Source organism: Zalophus californianus, chromosome 1, assembly GCF_009762305.2.
Source record: "Zalophus californianus isolate mZalCal1 chromosome 1, mZalCal1.pri.v2, whole genome shotgun sequence".
In the NCBI taxonomy this organism is placed as follows: Eukaryota; Metazoa; Chordata; class Mammalia; order Carnivora; family Otariidae; genus Zalophus; species Zalophus californianus.
This window is the reverse complement of record NC_045595.1, coordinates 85,667,627-85,686,085: the sequence shown is the minus strand read 5'-3', so window position 1 is coordinate 85,686,085 and position 18,459 is coordinate 85,667,627. Positions and strand designations below refer to the sequence as shown.

Here is an 18,459-nt window from a genome sequence, read left to right as displayed (position 1 = left end):
GAACATGGCGGAACTACACTCCGGACCCAGGCTGGTTTCTCCTTCTGTGAGGAAACCATTACCAGCCACCCCACACTTCTATAATGACACCAAAAGCATACCTGTCTTCTCTCTTTTTTTCCCCCATCTGAGGAAAATAATACCTCAGAGTGCCTCAGTTCCACTCTAATCTGTACACATGATTAAAAAATGAGTTCTTAAAAGCAATATGGTGCATTATGGTGACAGACCATCTGAAAAGAAAAAACAAAACAAGAGACGTGTCACTTTTGCTGTGGTTGCTAAGAGAGAATAGTAAGTTGTTGGTACAATTTCCAAACTCCAGCAGTAATTATTTAGACAGGAATTTATATTCATAAAACATCTCTAAAAGTAGACGGTGGTATTTTTCTGGGCCTCATCTAAAAGTCCCCCTTTTATTCTTTTTGTGACCAAACCACAGGAAATAATAGTATGCTTCCACGTTCTTAGAGAGTCATTTTAGACCAAAATGAAGACTGGTTGAACACTAATAGCAGGGCCAGAGAAACTGGAAGCAGAAACCCACGTGTATTAGAGCGAAGATCTGTGGCGACAGTTTGAAAGAAAAATGGAGAAATGTTAGGATAATGTGCGTATTAGGGTGGGCTCAGCTCCCAGCCTTTCCAGGGATTAAAAACAATGAGGGTTCTCTGTTTATTTAGGCAGAATGACATTCATGAAGTGACTTTTTATCCACTCTCCAGACTTCAGCAGAAGATATTTTCCTTTTGTGCATGGAGCATGACCAATACTTCCCCCTTCTCTGGGGTACCAGAGCTGCCATCAGAACATATTTCACAAAAATATGAACTGGCCAAGAATATCACAAACAGAAACGTGGTGACCGCTTCCTTTTAGAGATAAGAATTTCCTTTTGCTTAATCCATTCACAAGGTGCCCAGCTTCCTAAGGCAAACTGGCAAGCTCCAGAAAAAACAAAATGAACCTCAAAAAAGCAATAAGTGTGGGGGGGGAGGGGAGCAGTGGAAGAGGGTGGTGTCATGACAACCAGGCTATACTTTTCAGTAATTAAAAAAAGTCTGGAAGGATGGATGAGAACAGGAAGGCTTACTTATGCCTTAATAAGGGAACATTAGTGTCCAAAGGGCCAGGGCAGACATGATTTATGTGCAATCTGCATGAACTGATTACTTGTAAAATACTCTGTAGTTCTGCAGATAGAACAGCTGATATATACAGAGGCTGCATATTTAACTACGAAAAAGCAAGCCGAGTGGCACCTGCTGAAGCTAAGCAGAAGAGAAGTGGACAGGAAGGCTCCTGTGTACTGGGGAACAGGTGACCCGGCAAGATGAGCACTGTCACCACCAGAACAGAACTGGAAATAACCCAGAGGCTCACCAAGTAAGTCACTTGTACACCCAGTTCCCTAAGAAAGACTGTTTGGGGCTCTCAAAAAAAGAAACTCTCCCTCGAAAATCCTCCCATTCTTGTTATCCTATTAGGTAAATTCTAGCATTAGAGACTCGTTCCTTTGAAATCAGAATCACTCTCCCTCAGGATCTCCTTTGAAACCACAAATATCTCTACAGGAAGGGCAATGAACGAAGCTTATGGTAGCCACTAACACTTTAGTATGATTTAATATCTTCTATAAAGGATAGGTTCCCTGACAACAGAGAAAAAAGGAGAGGAGTATCAGGATGAGTAAAATAACTCAGAAAAAAGTTAAGGAGGCGGGAGGAGGTAGGGGATGGCGTGCCAAGAAGCATCAGAAAAACTCTCCCAATTTATAACCTGGAGTTTAAGGTTTCACTCAGATTGTCCCAAACTTGAGGTCTCTGCCCAAGTTCACCCCGAAGGGCACTGTTCTTGTCTCCCAGGACACGACAAGGTTCTGGGTAAGTCATGCATATGATCTGACACAGAAAAAATAAATAGTACCAGCAGCCAGCAGCAAAATTGTAGTATCGGTGAATCCTCAAGATCTCAAACTTAAGGATTCATTTCTTTGGAATACGTGCAACCCTGGTTAAGCAACTGCTTTTATAGCACGACTCTCTCTAGGAAGGCAGACAAATGAAGCAGCTGTGAGCCAATAAAACCTCAGCATGAGGGGCGCCTGCGTGGCTCAGTCAGTTAAGCGGCAGCCTTCAGCTCAGGTCATGCTGGGATCGAGTCCCACATGGGCCTCCCTGCTCCGCGGGGAGCCTGCCTCTCCCTCTGCCTGCTCCCCCTGCTCATGCTCTCTCTCTGTCAAATAAATAAATAAATAAATAAATAAATAAATAAATAAAATCTTAAAAACAAAAAACAAACAAACAAACAAAAAAACGCTTAGCGTGAGTCTGTTCCTCTTATTCTTTGGTGGGGAGGGCCCTACCTTACTCACTCCCGGCACACCTGTGTTCCTTTTAGTTCCTTCCTGCGTTCTTCTACCAACCCCCACCCCTGTCAAAAAGTAAAGATTTTCTTATCATTCTAAAAATAGCTATTACAGTCCCTACTGTGCTCAAACAAGAAAGATCTAGCTTACAAAAGGGGGAAAAATAAGATAGAACGGTACCTAACATTACTGTTTACTATGTGAAGTTCCCAGGCTCATACTAGAATCCCACTAGAAACTTGGGGCAAGGGATGGGTATGGGCCTTTGAGGGCAGTGAGAGGTGGGAGGCAGAGGGAAGAGGAGAGGGCACAGCCTTGCCTGATGCAGGCATTTGGTGCACATTCCCTCAGACATTCAGGGAGTGTCTGTCTCAGGGGAAGCACATCTCCCTCAGGAGTCAAGGCCTCTAGTGGGGCAGAAGGTAAATGGTAAGGATAATGGTTTTGAAATATGCCCCCCAAATCCTTTGACACTTCTGCCATTGAAAGGTGGGGTCTACATCACCTCCCCTGAGTCTGGGCTCCATGGCTGCCTGACCAATACAATACAGAGGAATGACACAGTGCCAGCTTCTGGACCTGGGCCTTAAGACATCAGGAACACCAACTTCTTGATCCTTGGGCTGCCTGTTCTTGGATCCCAGCCACCATGCCATGAGGAAGCCCAAGCAGCCCCAAAGGGAGGCCCATGTGGAGAGGAACCGACAGCCAGCACCAACTTGCCAGCCATCTTGCCAGTGAGCCATCTTGGAAATTGAGCCTCTGCCTCAGTCAAGACACTGACACCATGTGAGGCAGAGACAAGCTGTTTCCACCAAACCCTGCCAAAACTGCAGATCCCTAAGCAAAATACACCATTGTTTGTTTTAAGCCTCTAAGTTTTGGCATGATTCATCATGCAGTATGTAACTCATTCACCAAGTTTGTTCAAAATGACCATGGCTTGCTGCCTCCTCGGGAGAACACCAGCCGAGATTGCCTGCATTTAGGGGCCCTGCTTTAGCCATTCACCCTCTGAAGGGCACTTGGGCTGTTTCCAGTTGATTATGAATAAAGTGGCTATAAACACTCACACAGAGGCTTTTATGAGGACATAAGTTTTCATTTCTCTAGGGTAACACCTGGGAGTGGGATTGCTAGGTTGTGTGGTAAGTGCCGGGGTCCTGTCAAACGAATGAGGCTTCTCTTTCCACATTCACGGTGGCCAGATGCTGACTGCGGGAGAGGCATGGCGGAAGGTGAGACCCTTCAAGAGACTGATCGATTAGCCCCGCCACCTCCTGCTCACTCTGGGGCATCAGCTCCCTGGGCAGAATCATGAGAGTGGTGCTATTCATGACTCCTTCTCCTTTAGTTGTTGCCTGTTTCTATAAAGGACACATGCTAAAAATCACTTGTGCGTGATGAGATTCTCCCGGTGCTTTATCTATGGTCCATCCAACCCCCACAGTTCTGCCCTTCCATATTCCCAGTCACCCCACACTGACACCTAATGTAAATCAAGTTATTCGTTTTATGTGTGAGTGGATCACTGGATCAGCTTTGATTATCTGACAGTCGTACAGGAGGCTTTTCTCTTTTGTTTCTACCTCTGTCTTCCCAGAATACAACCCAGCACCCATGGGTATGCGTCTCTCTAGCATTAAGGGACCAAGAAAAACTTTCCAAGAGTTCTTCAAAGGTAAAGCAAAAAGAGGAAGTCTTTCCCCATTCCTGTGGCGAGACTGTGGGGAAAGAGCCAAAATAAACATACAGTTCTCTAGCAGAAATTGGCCAAAAGTAATTAGGAACTGGAGGCTGATTATGGAGGAAAATAAGGTAATCACCGGGAGGTTGAGACCCTGGCTGCAAAGGAGAGGACGTTAGAGATTGCAAATGACCAGAAAGCAGAGAGCCCTCAGATGGTGAGGTTCTGAAAAATCAGTTCTTTCCAAATCAAGCCTAGCGTGAGGTGTGTCTTTGAGACACCGCGGCCCAGCTTCATGCAGAAACTGTCAGCTCCGTGACAGAGGGAACTTTTCCAAATTCATGCATACGTGCATGCATTCATTCAGCACACATTTATTAAGGTCTGCTTTAAATCAGGTCCTCAATTAGGAAAGATAAAAATGGGAAGACCAGGCCCTGCTCTTAAGGAAATCGGAGGTGAAAGAAGGAGAAAGACAGTGAACAGATGTACATGGTGCAGTGGGGCGGGCTGTTCTGGGAGTCTGGGCACAGTGTGGGACATTCAGAGAAAACCCCTGTGATAGAAAACAGACCCGGTTCCAGAAGAAGCTGATCAGCAAGGGTGCATGATGTCCTGTGTCATTTTCAATGTTGAAATCTTTAACTTTTTATTTTAAAGTATTTCTGATTTGTTTCTGAAGTGCTTCCCAAGATGCTCATAAGACACTGGAAAACCACTTCAGAAAGGATCACCTCCTTAAAAGATTATTTTTCAGCTCGTGTTTCTAAAACTTCAGTTTAAAGGTTCATTTTTACTATCAACTAGCGTACATGCATTTAAATAATGGGGTCAAAAAATGTAGTTATATTTCCAAATACATATTAGTTTCATTAAGGGTGAGTCCTCATTTACCACACTTGCTGCTAATCTGTGGCAGACTGTAAAGCTAATTTTAACGATTGCCAACAGCTCATGACAAGCAACCAGAGATGGGGCAATTATATGCAATGATGCTGGATCAGCTGGCAAATTCATTTTTTATTTCTGCATTCAAGTTCCGTATTTGAAGCCTCGAGCATGTTTATTACATCACTCAGTCACCCAAAGTAAGAACTGATGATCCAAATTAAGACATTTTTACATGATAGGAACATCTCTCTTAACCCAGAAATGTAAATGAAAACTTGAAAATTCAAATGCTATCAAGTCTTGATATCCTACAAACATAGTCTAAGACAGAAACCCAAGGATAACTAAAATTTACCCATTGAGGGACTGGGCTAAGTAAGTGAAGGGGATTAAGAGGTACAAACTCCCAGCTATAAAATAAGAAAGGCAGAGAGATGAAAATACAGTCCAGAATATACTTAATGACATTGTAATAACACTGTGTGGTGCCTACACTTATTGTGTTGAGCACTGAGTAAAGTCTAGAATTGTCAAATCACTGTGTTGTACGCCGGAAACTAACATAACACTGTACACATCAACTATACTTCAATAAGAAAAATTTACCTGTTCAAAGTGTTCCTGATTTGATGCCAAGTATAAAGAACAATCTATATGAAACAATATTATTTGTATGGTGCTACTTCTTCTAAGTGAGTGTGTATATAAATATAAATTATATAGTAATATATTACATATATATTTTATGTGTGTGTGTATACACAGTCTCTTTCTATCTGGCAAGATAAAGAGCACAATGTTCCCACAAATTTCCTCCAGGTCATGAGATGATGGGTGACCCTCTCTTTATGGTTTTCTGTATTTTTCAAGTTTTCTGTGCTGCACATACCTTATTTTCTTCACTGAAAACAGTAAGAGGTATGATAGCCAGCCTCCAAGATGACCCTGCATAATCCTTGCAGCATTCACGGGTGGTCTCCACCCGCAGTGAACAGGGCTAAGCCGTGAGGCCAGGAGGGCACTGTGGAAATGATGAGTGTGATTTCCAAGGCTGGGTTACAGCAGCATTGTGGGCTCTCCCTTGCTCTCTCCTGGATCCCTCACTCTGGGAACAGCCAGCTGCCACAGTATAAGGACACCCTATTAACCCTGTGGAGAAGTCCCAGGACAGGGAACTGAGGCCTCCACCCAACAGCCAACACTGTTGGCTAGCTCAACACCCACGTGGAAGCAGATCCGTCAGCCCCAGAATGGCCTCCAGCCCAGCCAGAATCTTGACCACAACCTGTTGAGGCACCCCAGGTCAGAACCACCCAGCTAAGTTGCTTCTGGATTTCTAACCCACAGAAACCCTGTGAGATGATAAATGTTTATTGTCATTTCTGGCTGCCAAGATCCGGAGTAATTTGTTACAGAGCAAAAGATAAGGAATACAAGGGGTGTTTACGTTACCAAAGGAAAACACTTGCTTACTATCCCCTCCTCCCCACATCTCAGTCAGGGTCTGATCCAGACCACCTCTCTGCCTTCCCACAGTCCCCATCACAAACACCCTTAACTAAACACAGCTCCCTTTCAGAAGAACCTGCTGCTCAAAGTGTGGTCCTCAGACCAGCAGCACCAGACTTCCTGGGAGCCTGTGAGAAATCCAGAATCCCAGGCCCTCCCAGGCCTGCTGAACCAGAATCTACATTTTAATGACAAGTGATTCATTGAAGTTGGAGCAGTGGTACAGTTTGAGAAACCCTGGGTCATGGCAGTGGTCCTCAACCTTGGTTGCATATTGGAATCATCTGGAGACCTATTTAAAGGTCCTGATACCCAGGCATTCGGGAGTGGGGCCTGATCATCAATATTTTGGAAAAACCCAAGTGATTCTAACTAGCAGCCAGAGGTGAAAATCAACAATTTAGGGGCAAGCTCCGTTTTCCCCACTCTGAACCCTCTCCAGTCTCGGATCTTTCTTAAGTCTCCTAGCCAGGGCTAAGAACGCCAGTCGAGAACATGGCCCTGCTGACCCCTTTGATTCCACCCCCATCTCTTGAACCTCTTTGTACCTCAGATGCCCTCTTCCCACCTCCGTGCTGTCCTCCCAAACACAGGTGCACCCTAAATTTCTATCCCCAGCCCTCCTTCTGTCCCACTCTCTTAAAATCATTTTCAGTATAGGGGCGCCTGGGTGGCTCAGTTGGTTGAGCCTCCAACTCTTGGTTTCGGCTCAGGTCATGATCTCAGTGTCGGGAGACTGAGCGCCGCATCAGGCTCCATGCTGAGCACAGAGTCTGTTGGAGATTCTCTCCCTGCCCCTCTGCTCCCCACCCCTCTGCTCATGCTCTCTCTCTCTCTCTCTCAAATAAATAAAATCTTTAAAAAAAAATAATTTTCAGCATAAGCCACTTCAGACATACAGATTAGGACAGAAAATGAGACATCTATGTACCCATCAGCAAGATTTAACAAATGCTTATATTTTACTTTATTTGCTTCACATCTTGTATATTTGAAGAAATGAGACTTTTTGGATGCAGCCCCCATGCCCTTCCTTTCTTCCCTCTTCCATCCCTGCTTGTACTCTTTCACGATCTACCTGTGACAATACATGGCAGAGGTTTGAGACTTTCCACTTCCTGGCACCTTTAGCGTCTCGGTACATTGTTCACGGCACCCCTAGGCTAAAAGCTGTACTTACAGTTCCACTTATTAAGCAGTTCAGTCTAAACAACATAACAATTATTTATGTCCAAACAACTTATTAGCCTTTTGAAAAAAACAACAGTACATAAAAATTGAAAGAATAAACCTTTTTCTTTCATTCCTGAGTCACCACAAGTACTAATGGGATGTGTGCATCTCCTGGGCACTGCACAACTTCTCAAACCTTGGAATCATGCTGGACACCACCACCTTCATTTCCTGTTCCGCTAGGTGGTATCTTAGCAACCACCCAAAAGGCAGCTGCCCAGAGATATGAAGTCATCAAAAAGAAGGCAGGGCTAACGGTGCTACCTCAAACTACCCCAAGATGGCAGGTAGTGTTGTCTAACATGTCAAGTACCACTGTGTTCCCCTCAGAAACGTTAAAAAAAAAAAAAAGCCCTTCTGCCCCAGCCTCATGAGGTGGCTGTGGCGCCTTGGGGTGCCTTAGTAATGGAGTTTGGGAACCTCCAACACGTGGTACTGTTGAGTATACTCAAAAAAGTTACATAAATGCTATCGTCTCCCCTGTTAGCCCTCATATCCCCTTTCATGGGCTCTGCTTTACCTGTTCTGGGCAAAAACCCTCCAGTCTCCCTCCCAAACTGGTGAACTCGAGATGAACACGCCCAAGGACCCGTTTCAACATCTTCACCTAGAATTTTCCTGAAATTCCTGATGAATGTGCTCCAAAGAGAACTCAACGCCTTGCCCATCAAGGCCTATTCTTCCTCCCGTGTTCCTTGCTCCCGTGGGTAGTACCCCCGTCCTCGTAACATCCAGGCTCAAAACACCAAGCATCAGCCTGCTCCTGCCACTGTCGTCACCACTGCTGTTGGCCTGGCGCTGGGTGCTGATAGAGGCCCTTACTGCCACCACTTCATTCCCCATGCTGACCGCCCTCTTAGGACCGTCAGAGGCCTTCCTGCCTCTGGTTTCCCTTGGTCTCTCACCCACTAATTCCTAGCGCCAGGCTAATGCCAGATTAACCATTCTGTGCCACCCACGTGGCTCAAAGAGCATAAGAAACATACACTGCCCAGTTTGGAGTCCTTAGCCTCCATCCACCCCATCCCCCTCCTCCCGGGTCTCTGGCTGTTCCTCTTCCTGTACACTGGAGTCAGGCTGCAGGAAGCCAGTGCTCCCTTCGGTACACACTAAGCACTCTCCAGACACCATTCCTTTGGGGCACCTCAAGCGTGCCCCCCACTGGACACTCCTTTCCCTTCCATCTCGACCCTCTGTATTAGGGCTGTTCAGAGAAACTTCTAGAAGCAAGAGGACAGCGTGTGGGTAGATACCTCTATAGAGAGAAGGCAGGGCAGATTTGTTTTAAGAAACTGACTGATGTGACTGTGGGAGCTGGCAAGGCGGAAATCTGCAGGGCGGGCCAGCAGGTCAGAGACCTATGGAAGCACTGATGTTACAGTCTTGAATCCTAAGGCAGTCTGGAGGCAGGATTCCTTCTTCCTCAGGAGACCTCAGTGTTTTCTCTTAAGTCCTTCAACTGATTGGGTGAGGCCCACCCACATCATGGCAAATACTCTGCTTTACTCAGTCTCCTGATTTAAATGTTAATCACGTTAAAAAAGAAAAATAACCCACACCAACACCAAGATGTGTTTGACCAAAAACTGGGTACCATGGCCTAGTCAAGTTGACACAAAAAATTACCCATCACACTCTCCTTTATTAAGCATTTACTGCATGCAAAGCATTATTCTAAATGCTGAAGATACCAAAGTGATGCAAAAAGCCAAAAAAAAGAAAAAAGAAAAAGGAACAACCCTGCCCTGAAGGATTTTGTCTTCAGGAGCAGACAAACAGATAATGCACAAATAAAAATAATAAAGGAAATTCAATTTTAAAAAGTATGTCGAATAGAGAAAAATAAGGCAGGGAGGAGGGAGAGCAAGCACGGGGTAAGACGATGCAATATTTAAAATTCTTTTTTAAAAGATTTTTTATTCTATTTATTTGACAGAGAGAGCACAAGCAGGGGGCACAGCAGAGGGAGAGGGAGAAGCAGGCTCCCCGACGAACAGGGAGCCGGATGTGGGGCTCGATCCCAGGACCCTGAGATCATGACCTGAGCTGAAGGCAGACGCTTAACGACTGAGCCACCCAGGCATCCCAACGATGCAATATTTAAAAACAGGATGATCAGGGAAGGCCTCACCCAGGCGGTGATGTTAAAAAGACCATGGGATAAGCAGGGGATGGTGTACTGGGAAAGATGGAAACAAGTGCAAGTTTCCAGAACCTGCCTGGGGAAGAGTGGTGGCTGCGGGTGACACATGAAATCAGAGAGGCGGGGGAAGTAGGTTGTACGGGCTGTGCAGATGGTGGTAAGGACTCTGGCTTTACCCTGAGATGGGAGCCCCTTGAGGGTTTCAAGCCAAGTGCAGACATGGTCACTCTGGCCATGATCGTGGAAATTGGGAGACCAGATAATGATGGGGTTATGAGCAATGATCAAGTTCTGGATATGTTTTAAAAGCAGAAAATGAGATTTATTGGTAGTTTGGAAATAGGGTATGAGAAAAAGAGGGCATCCAAGACATGTCTAGGGTTTGTGACCTGAGCAACTGAAAGGCTGGAGTAGCCCCCTTTCGAGCTGGGGATGACTATGGGAGGAAGACAGGAGCTTATTTTAGATGTGTTAACTCCATCAGGGTGGGCAGCTGCTGGGACCAGTCCTGAGCTCAAGGGAGAGCTCTGGAGCTTTTGGTAATGCCTCATCTGCTCATGTGACAGCCAACTTCCCAAAGGTAGCAATCATGTCTTTTTCATCCCCAACAGCAACTATCCCAACACCCCGCCCCAACAGATGCACAATACATTTATTTATTTATTTATTTATTTAGAGAGCACGCACACATGAGCAAGGGAAGGGGCAGAGGGAGGGGAGAATCTCAAGCAGACTCCACACTGAGCATGAAGTACGATGCGGGGTTCGATCTCATGACCCCGAGATCATGACCTGAGCCGGAATCCAGAGTTGGATGATCAACCAACTGAGCCAGGCAGGCGCCCCTAGATGCACAGTAAATACCTACTAAACCAACATCCTTCAGGACTAGGACAGACACTTATTATCTGGTAAAGGATGGAAATTCTGGAATATTTGGAATATCTGCCTGTCTCTCTCAGGTTCACCTTCTTAACAGCATAGCACAGCGGTTGGCTGCACAAGTTCTGGAGCCAGAGTGCCTAGGTTCAAATCCCAGTGTCTCTATTTCCTAACTCTGTGACTTCGAGGAAGCCGCTCAACCTCAGGTTTCCCAATTATAGTATGGGGGTATCCCCAAAATCCACTGGCAGGGTGAGGATTAAATAAATTAATACTGAACAGGGCTTAGAAGAGCCCTGACACATAGAAAAAGTAGTATAAATGTTAACTATTATTAGAAATATTACCAGTAATTACTTGTTACACACTGTAAAGATTATTTTTGACCTGCCTATGGCCATAATTACACCACACAGCAAAGGGTGCTTATCCGGTGTCCCAAAACAGTGGAAAAGGTCCAAAAGCCCTCTCTAAATTACAGAAGAGTTTAAATGAACAATCTGATTTCTTGTACTTTACATTTTCAAAATTTGCCAATACATGATTGGTCACATTCCATTAACCAGAGTCTGTGATTAACCACCTCTCCTCTTATCCAACTTTATGAATGAGGTCTATTATAATAGTTTCTTCAAACTTAGGAATTTGGGAGCTATTCCATAAAACCTGAAGGATTGCCCAAGAAGTACTTCCTCAGGGTGAAATACAAAGTAAGAAATTTCAAAACACACACACACATTCATGTACACATGAATGGAAGTTGATAATCCTCTGCAAGAAATAAATGTTGACAATCGAGGGGGTCTGCCTATAGAACAACAAAATGGGATATTGTAGTTATAAAAGCCAAAGAAAGTTGTCACTGAAGTGCAGCTGGCTTTCTGGTTGAAAAAGCATGGCAACATCCAACACAGATTCATAAAGTCGCTTAAGAGTTGGTCTGGGCTCCTGGGTGGCTCAGTAGGTTAAGCATCTGCCTTCAGCTCAGGTCATGATCCCAGGGTCCTGGGACAGGACAGCATGGGGCTCCCTGCTCAGCGGGGAGCCGGCTTCTTCCTCTTCCTCTGCCCCTCCCCCCACTCGTTCTCTCTCTCTCTCTCTCTCAAAGAAATAAATAAGAGATTTTTTAAAAAACGAAAGAGGAGCGCCTGGGTGGCTCAGTCGTTAAGCATCTGCCTTCGGCTCAGGTCATGATTCCAGGTCCTGGGATGGAGCCCCACATCGGGCTCCCTGCTCAGCGGGAAGCCTGCTTCTCCCTCTCCCATTCCCACTGCTTGTGTTCCCTCTCTCGCTGTGTCTCTCTCTGCCAAATAAATAGATAAAATCTTAAAAAAAATGAAAGAAAGAGTTGGTCAGTATCAGACGAGCTGGGCAAAACACACCACTGGCTGGTGTTGGTGCCCCATGACACCTGAGGGCTGAGTCCTCTCTCCTCTGAACCACAGAAGAGGGGTAAGTCAGGGCACCATACCAGCCACCCCCCTCGTCCTGTGGTACCAGGGCACGGAAGCCGCCGGGCCCCCTCCAGCACTCCCTACACACCACTAGGGCAGTCAGACCCAGCAAAACTCCAAAGCGAAGCACTCGATACCCCAAATAGTGTCTCCTCCATCTCAGTCTTGGCAGGTAGCCATCAGGCATAGAATGTGACCTGATTTTCTAGCTCTTTGGTTCTGGCCCCGCTGAGAGCCGATTCTTCTTCCTGAATTCAGCCCAGGTGGGGAGTAAGTCACACAAATGCATATTTAAAAGCTCAACCGAATTCTTATTTGGAGAGCAAGGAATTAACAGGGCTCAAGCAGTGGCCATCACTTGCCTGCTGTACGGATCTTTTCACAGAAAGCATCCTGGTAAAATATGCAATGATAATAACGAAAGCCCCTTTGGGGGCCCAGGAGTAAAGGGAAACTCAAATTTATGTCAAAAACTGAATGTGAATGGGAGAAAAGATCACACGCAGGCAAAACCTTTAAAAGGTAAACATAAAAGAAATGTCTGGCTAAATGTATCTCTTTGTCAGTGAAAAATAACCTAAGCCTTAGCCAAGTGTGTTGCCAATTCTTCAGCTGAAGGAAAAGAGAGAGCTTACTATAGAGTAAACAGGACTTTCAGCCATGATGAAAATACTCGGCCTCTGCACAATCCAAGGCCCCGGCCAATAACCACATGTGGTTCTAGGGCACTTGAAATGTGGCTAGTGGGACTGAGGAGCCGAATTCTTTCATTTTAATTCATTTTACATTAAATGTAAGTACCCACAGGTAGGTGGTGGACAAGGTGTGGGACCACTCGGCTACAGACACTCAAACTCAACAGTTGGCAAACATCTTTCTTTTCCTCCAGTGAAACTAAAATCACAGTCAACCAACAATATCTTAAATTGTCACCAAAATAGTTAGTATCTTGATACAGGCCCCGGCTGCCCCAAACTCAGAAAAACAGAAGAAAGTGATTCCAGTGTGTCATTTCTTGCTGCGTGGGTGTGCCTACCCAGTTTTCGTGTCTATCACCCTCTATGGCTTCATGGAAGCCATTTGGAAATCTGTGTTTGTAGACGTATTCTCATTTGCGAAACCAGAACGTCACAGTCTCTTCCCTATGTCTAGGAAACATGAAAAAATGAACTTAGGGCAAGTTACTTAACCCCGCTAAGCTTCGGTTTCCTCGAGGCTAAAGTGCAGATAAGAGTAGAACATGCCTCTCCTGAGGATTAAATTCAAAGAATGCATGTAAAGTGCCTCACAGTGCCAGGCCAAGGGCAAGCACTCGGCAAGTAGCTATAATTATTATTTTGTTAATAACAATAGTGAAATCTATAATAAAATAAGAACGGTGCTACTAAAATAGAAGTTGACAGTTGGCAAGTTTTCTAGGCCAAAACACTCTGAACCTGCTTCCAAGGCTATGGTAAAGTAGCCTCTAGAGAAATACATCTTGGGGACATCTTGGCACTCACGGTCAACCCCCAGATGGGCAATCACCCCGTCAGGTACCATGAGTCACCAGAATCGTTCAGCTGAGACTTAACTGTGCTCCTACTCTGTGGCTGTCAGATCACAACAGTTCCCAAACACAGGGCAAAGACGTGAGACTCTGTCTTCTGACCCCACCGAGACACCTCGGCCAGAAGCGAGTATTTCATTCTGGGGTCCCATACTGTCCGGGAGGCTCCATTCCTGTTTCCTGAATCAGCCAAGGCCAGATTCAGCGGCGGGTCCACAGAATGGGACCAAAGGGTAAGGGGACCTGAGGGGACCTGGCCCGTTTTCTCAGCCAGGACAATGAGAGCGTGTCGACAGGTCATGTTTCTCACTGACAGGCCAAATCACTTTAACAGGAAAGCTGTTTTCTGAGCCTTCAAAAAAGCCAAATCTGATCTGCCTCGCAAAGCAAACACAACCCGCTTTCCGCAGGCAGCTGTGCAAGCCGGTGAAATCCAATGGGAATCTCCTCCACCAAGTTCACATCAGCCAGACCAATACGTCAGAAATCCCCCAGGAGTGGTGAAGCAGAAGTGTGGTGGAATTCTGTGGGGTTTCGGGGTTATTTTTTCTTTATATAGAAAGCACTCAATCAATCTTCTTTCACAACCAAGGGTACATTCCCCTGTGGAATTCCCTTCTCTGAAGATCTCTACAAGTAAAATATTTGTCTGATCATCTGCAATAATTTAAATGTAAACTCACTCACTGGCGGAGTCAGGGATTTCTCACAACTCCTCCACCTATAAAAACAACGTGCTTTGGACTGTCTCAGGTATCCAATTTCTGTACCCCTCTAGCCCCAAAACACTGGCCAAGCCACGCCCTTGACTTTGGGATAAGAAAACAGGGTTGTCGTATCTGGAATCTCGTACTTGTATTCTTTGCTGGTGGCACTGTAAAAATGGTACAACCATGTTGGAGAAAGATCCAGCAGCTTCTTATAAGGTTCACATACACCTCTTCTATGACCTAATGATTCTGCTTCTAGGCATTTACCCACGAGAAATGAGAACATATGTCCCTAGGAAGACTTGTACACAAATATTCATAGCAGCTTCATTCACAATACTCCCCCCACACTGGGACTAACTCATGTGTCCATCAGCGGGGGAAATATATTAACAAACTGTGGTATGGACATATCCTGACATATATAATTCAGCAATTAAAAAAAAGCCCAAAATACTGATATATAAACATGGATGAATCTCAAAACTATGCTGAGTAGAAGAAGGTTTACACAACACCATAGAACTCCATTTATAGGAATTTAAGCACAGACTAAACTAACAGTGAGAAACAATCAGCATTTGTTGCCCCTGAAAGAGGGGCAGGGACTGACCGGGAATGGGGATGAGGAACTTTCTGAGGTGATGGTAATATTCTCTATCTTGATAGCAACTAAGGTTACACAGGTGTGCACATCTATCAAAACATTATGCAACTATTACCCTCAAGATTTGTGCATTTCACTCTATGCATACACATTTTACCTTAAGAAAATCGTGAACATATGTTGAACTCTGAATAATAACAAGGGCACTGAAACACTTAGGAGTGACCTGTGCCAATGTCTGTAATTTGCTTTAAAGTGCATAAAACAATAGGTTGGGACTTACTGATGGATAGGACTTAAGTTGGGAATTAAGATGGATAGAGGGATGAATAAATCAACAGATGTTTAATAAAGCCAGTACTGCTAAATTACACTCTAGATATGGGTATTTGGGGGTTACTGTTTTTGCAACTTTCTTATATTTTTAGAAATGAGATAGGTGGGGAAAGAGTCATAATACCCATTCTTTAGCCCACCAAGTTAGAAATTTGGCAAGACACCCATGCCCACCAAGCCATGGGCCCACATAGTTTCAATTCTGCAGAGAAGTGAAGATTGGAAGAACACAAGTAGCTTTACAGGAACTCTCATCACTCATGCCAAAGATTTTCTGCCTGTTTCCCTACAGACAAAGCAATTATTTGAATGGAAGCCAAAAATTCCTGCTCAAGAGGGAGAAAAAGAACTCATTCCCAATTTGTTCTCTTTCAATTCCTGCACCAATCTATTAGCTAACTGCACAACACTCCACTTCCATTTGCCCCGTGTCCATTAAGTCAAAAGACTAACAAAGAAAAACCAACCCAGCGACCTGAATACAGAGGATGAGGTCCCAGTTCTCAGGACCAGAAACCCCGCTGAAGGCAAAAGAGGATGCAGAGTCAGTCTGAGGTTAAAGTGATTTCACTGAGGTTAGCACACACGCACGCACCAAAGAGCCCCAAACAGCTTGTTGCTTAACCCCTCTGTGGGGTTTGGTGACATCTGGGGTCACTTGAACTTCGTAGGGAATTCAGCTGTTTAGAGGTACAAATTAGGAATCCCGGCAGCCAGGGACACGTGGGGTGCTCAGCATGCCCTACCCACAGGCCCAGAGGTCGCTCACATTACCCCCGCCTTCCTTCCTGGCAGGGCCTCTCTTAGCCTGAGATGACACAGGATGGCAGGGCCTGGAAGACTCCTAGCCTGACTGAGCGCTCAGCATCTGAAAACAGCTATACCAATTACAAGAAAGGACTGTTGCTGGAAACCCAGGGCAGGCACTCAAATTTGGCATTTGTGCCAGACTTTAAAAAATATATATATACTTTTTGTTTGTTTGTTTTTAAGTCCCCCAACAAACTCACTGCCACCACCCAGTGTCCCTGGGGACCACCCACAACCACATAGGGCAGCTAAGCATGAGCAACCGGAGGCAGTAGGGAGCGCGCCTGGGTCTAGCACTTTTGGCTTCCACGCGGTTTTCGCTGCCAAGACGGCGATATCCCGGGTCAAGGGCACGGGCCCTGGTCGGGGGCGGGGGGGGGGGGGAGGAGTGTTGCATGCCTGACAATCGTGTTTTCTGAAATGTACGCCGCCACCACCCCGCCATGGCCCAGACCTACCCTGGCGTCCCTTGAGCCTGGGAAAGTGGGTTAGGATGAGGAAAGAAATCCCCTCACATAAGGGGAGATGCCGTTTTCAGTGCCGGGACTCCCCGCGCCCAGGGTCTCTGTGCCTCCGGTGGCTGCGGCGCTTCCTCTGGACGCGCGGCAGGTCTGCTCCCATCTATCTAGCACCCCTGCGCCAGCAACAAACCCACCTCCCAGGGCGCACGCAGAAGGGCAGCTGGGAGCCGCCTCCCACTCCCCACCCCCCGCCCCACCCCGGCCTCCCGCCCTCCTGAACCCGTACTCCGTGCCCAGCTCCTGCCTGATCTTTGCCAAGGACCCCCTGCAGCAGTGTCCCAGACCCACCTGTAGCCTCAAAGCTTCCCCTCTGCTTCCCTCTTTGGCGCCCCCGAGCCCGCAGAGCCCGCGACCCCTAACAAACTGCTCTAGGTGCCTCTCCCCAGAGCGTGCCAGGGATGATTTTTTTTTCCCCCCCAGAAAAGTTGGCCAAGACCGCTGCGTGCGGTGGATCGGCGCCGACTCCATCCAACCCGGGCGGGGGATGCGGTGGTGGGGGCGGTGGCCCTCTGGCAGCCCCGGCAACCTGCAAGGAGGCGCCACGCGGGGCTCCTCCTGTCCGCCGCGGTCGGGGTCCGCGGGGCCAGATGGCCGGGCCTGTGCCCGCCTACACCCCAAGTCCTGCCGCGCGCCCACCTACCGTTGGGAACTGGCTGAGGAGAAGGCGCCGGCGCGGGCTCCCTGACACAGCGTGTTCCGTCCCGGGAGGAAAGTTTGTGCCATACAACGCAGGCGGCGCGGGGAAGGCGTGGGCGCCAGTGGGTGGGGGCGGGAAGCGGCGGCGCGGCGCGCTCGGGTGTCCGTCCCTCCCGCGATCTGGGCGTCAGTCCCTCCGCGGAGCCCGCGGCCGCCGCGCTCCCGCTCGCTGCGCCTTGAGCCTGGCGCGCTCCGGCTCCAGCCCCGACGCGCCCCCGCCGCCGCCGCGCGTCCGCCGGCTACACTTCCTCTTCCTCTGAACTCATGTGCAAAATATGCTGCGCTGCATCTTCTGGGGAGCCGCCGGCCCCTGACCGCCGCCGCGGGAGCAGCGGGTCCTCCCCGCGCCCCTGGGCGCCCTGCACCTCCTCGACGCCCCGCGCCGCTGCCTCCACGCGGCGGGCCACCTGCGCGCCGCACACGCTGCACCCCGCGGGCGACCCTCGCTGCCCCTCCGCGCAGAGGTCGGAGGCTCTGGGATCCACCCTCCTAACCAAGGGAGTGCACGTAGGGCACCAGGTGCCCTCAAAATTTGAGCCAGGGTTCTGGATGGTGACTGCCACCAAGGGGCTGATGGCTGAGGGTGTGGGAGGATAATTTAGAGGGGGCCGGTCCTCCTTCCCATTACACAGGCGGGTCACCCCCCCACCCCCCCTCCGTCTAAGTTACTTACTGAGTTGGTGATTAACGAAAGAGAGGGATAATGCCCCCAGCTCCTTGCCACACCCTATTCCACCTACTTCAGGTATCCAGAAGGTTTGAGATCTGGGGAACCATCTTGGCCTGCAACTTTAGGTGGCCCAAGGAGACAATTATATAAATAAAGCACCAGGGCAGGGCTGACTTAGTAAAGTGAAAACGTGAGGCAGAGAGCCCGTTAAAAAGTATTTTTTTTCTTGGAACTTTTTAAACAAAGCAAAATTACAGTGTAGGGGTTAAAAGCAGGAATCCCAGAGCCAGTTAGGGTTGGCCTGGCCTGGCCTCCATACTTACTCCCCGTGTGATTTGGGTAAGTGCCTTAACTGCTCAGGGCCTGTTTCCTCCTTTGTTAAATAGCACTTCC

At 47.4% G+C, this 18,459-nt stretch overlaps 1 protein-coding gene across 3 annotated transcripts in view; it reads right to left on the bottom strand.

Annotated features, from left to right (window-relative positions):
* Window positions 1-17,617, bottom strand: part of RFTN1 (raftlin, lipid raft linker 1) — a 201,045-nt gene extending 183,428 nt beyond the window's left edge. Inside the window, exon 1 of one of the 3 annotated variants that reach the window (XM_027584718.2) lies at window positions 17,341-17,617. The gene's annotated coding sequence lies outside the window, so the exon portion shown is untranslated. Of the gene's footprint in view, window positions 1-101; window positions 234-16,637; window positions 16,776-17,340 lie in introns of those variants that run through there. The other 2 variants (XM_027584717.2, XM_027584716.2) reach the window with 2 other exon arrangements.
* Between the last annotated feature and the right edge of the window lie 842 nt (window positions 17,618-18,459).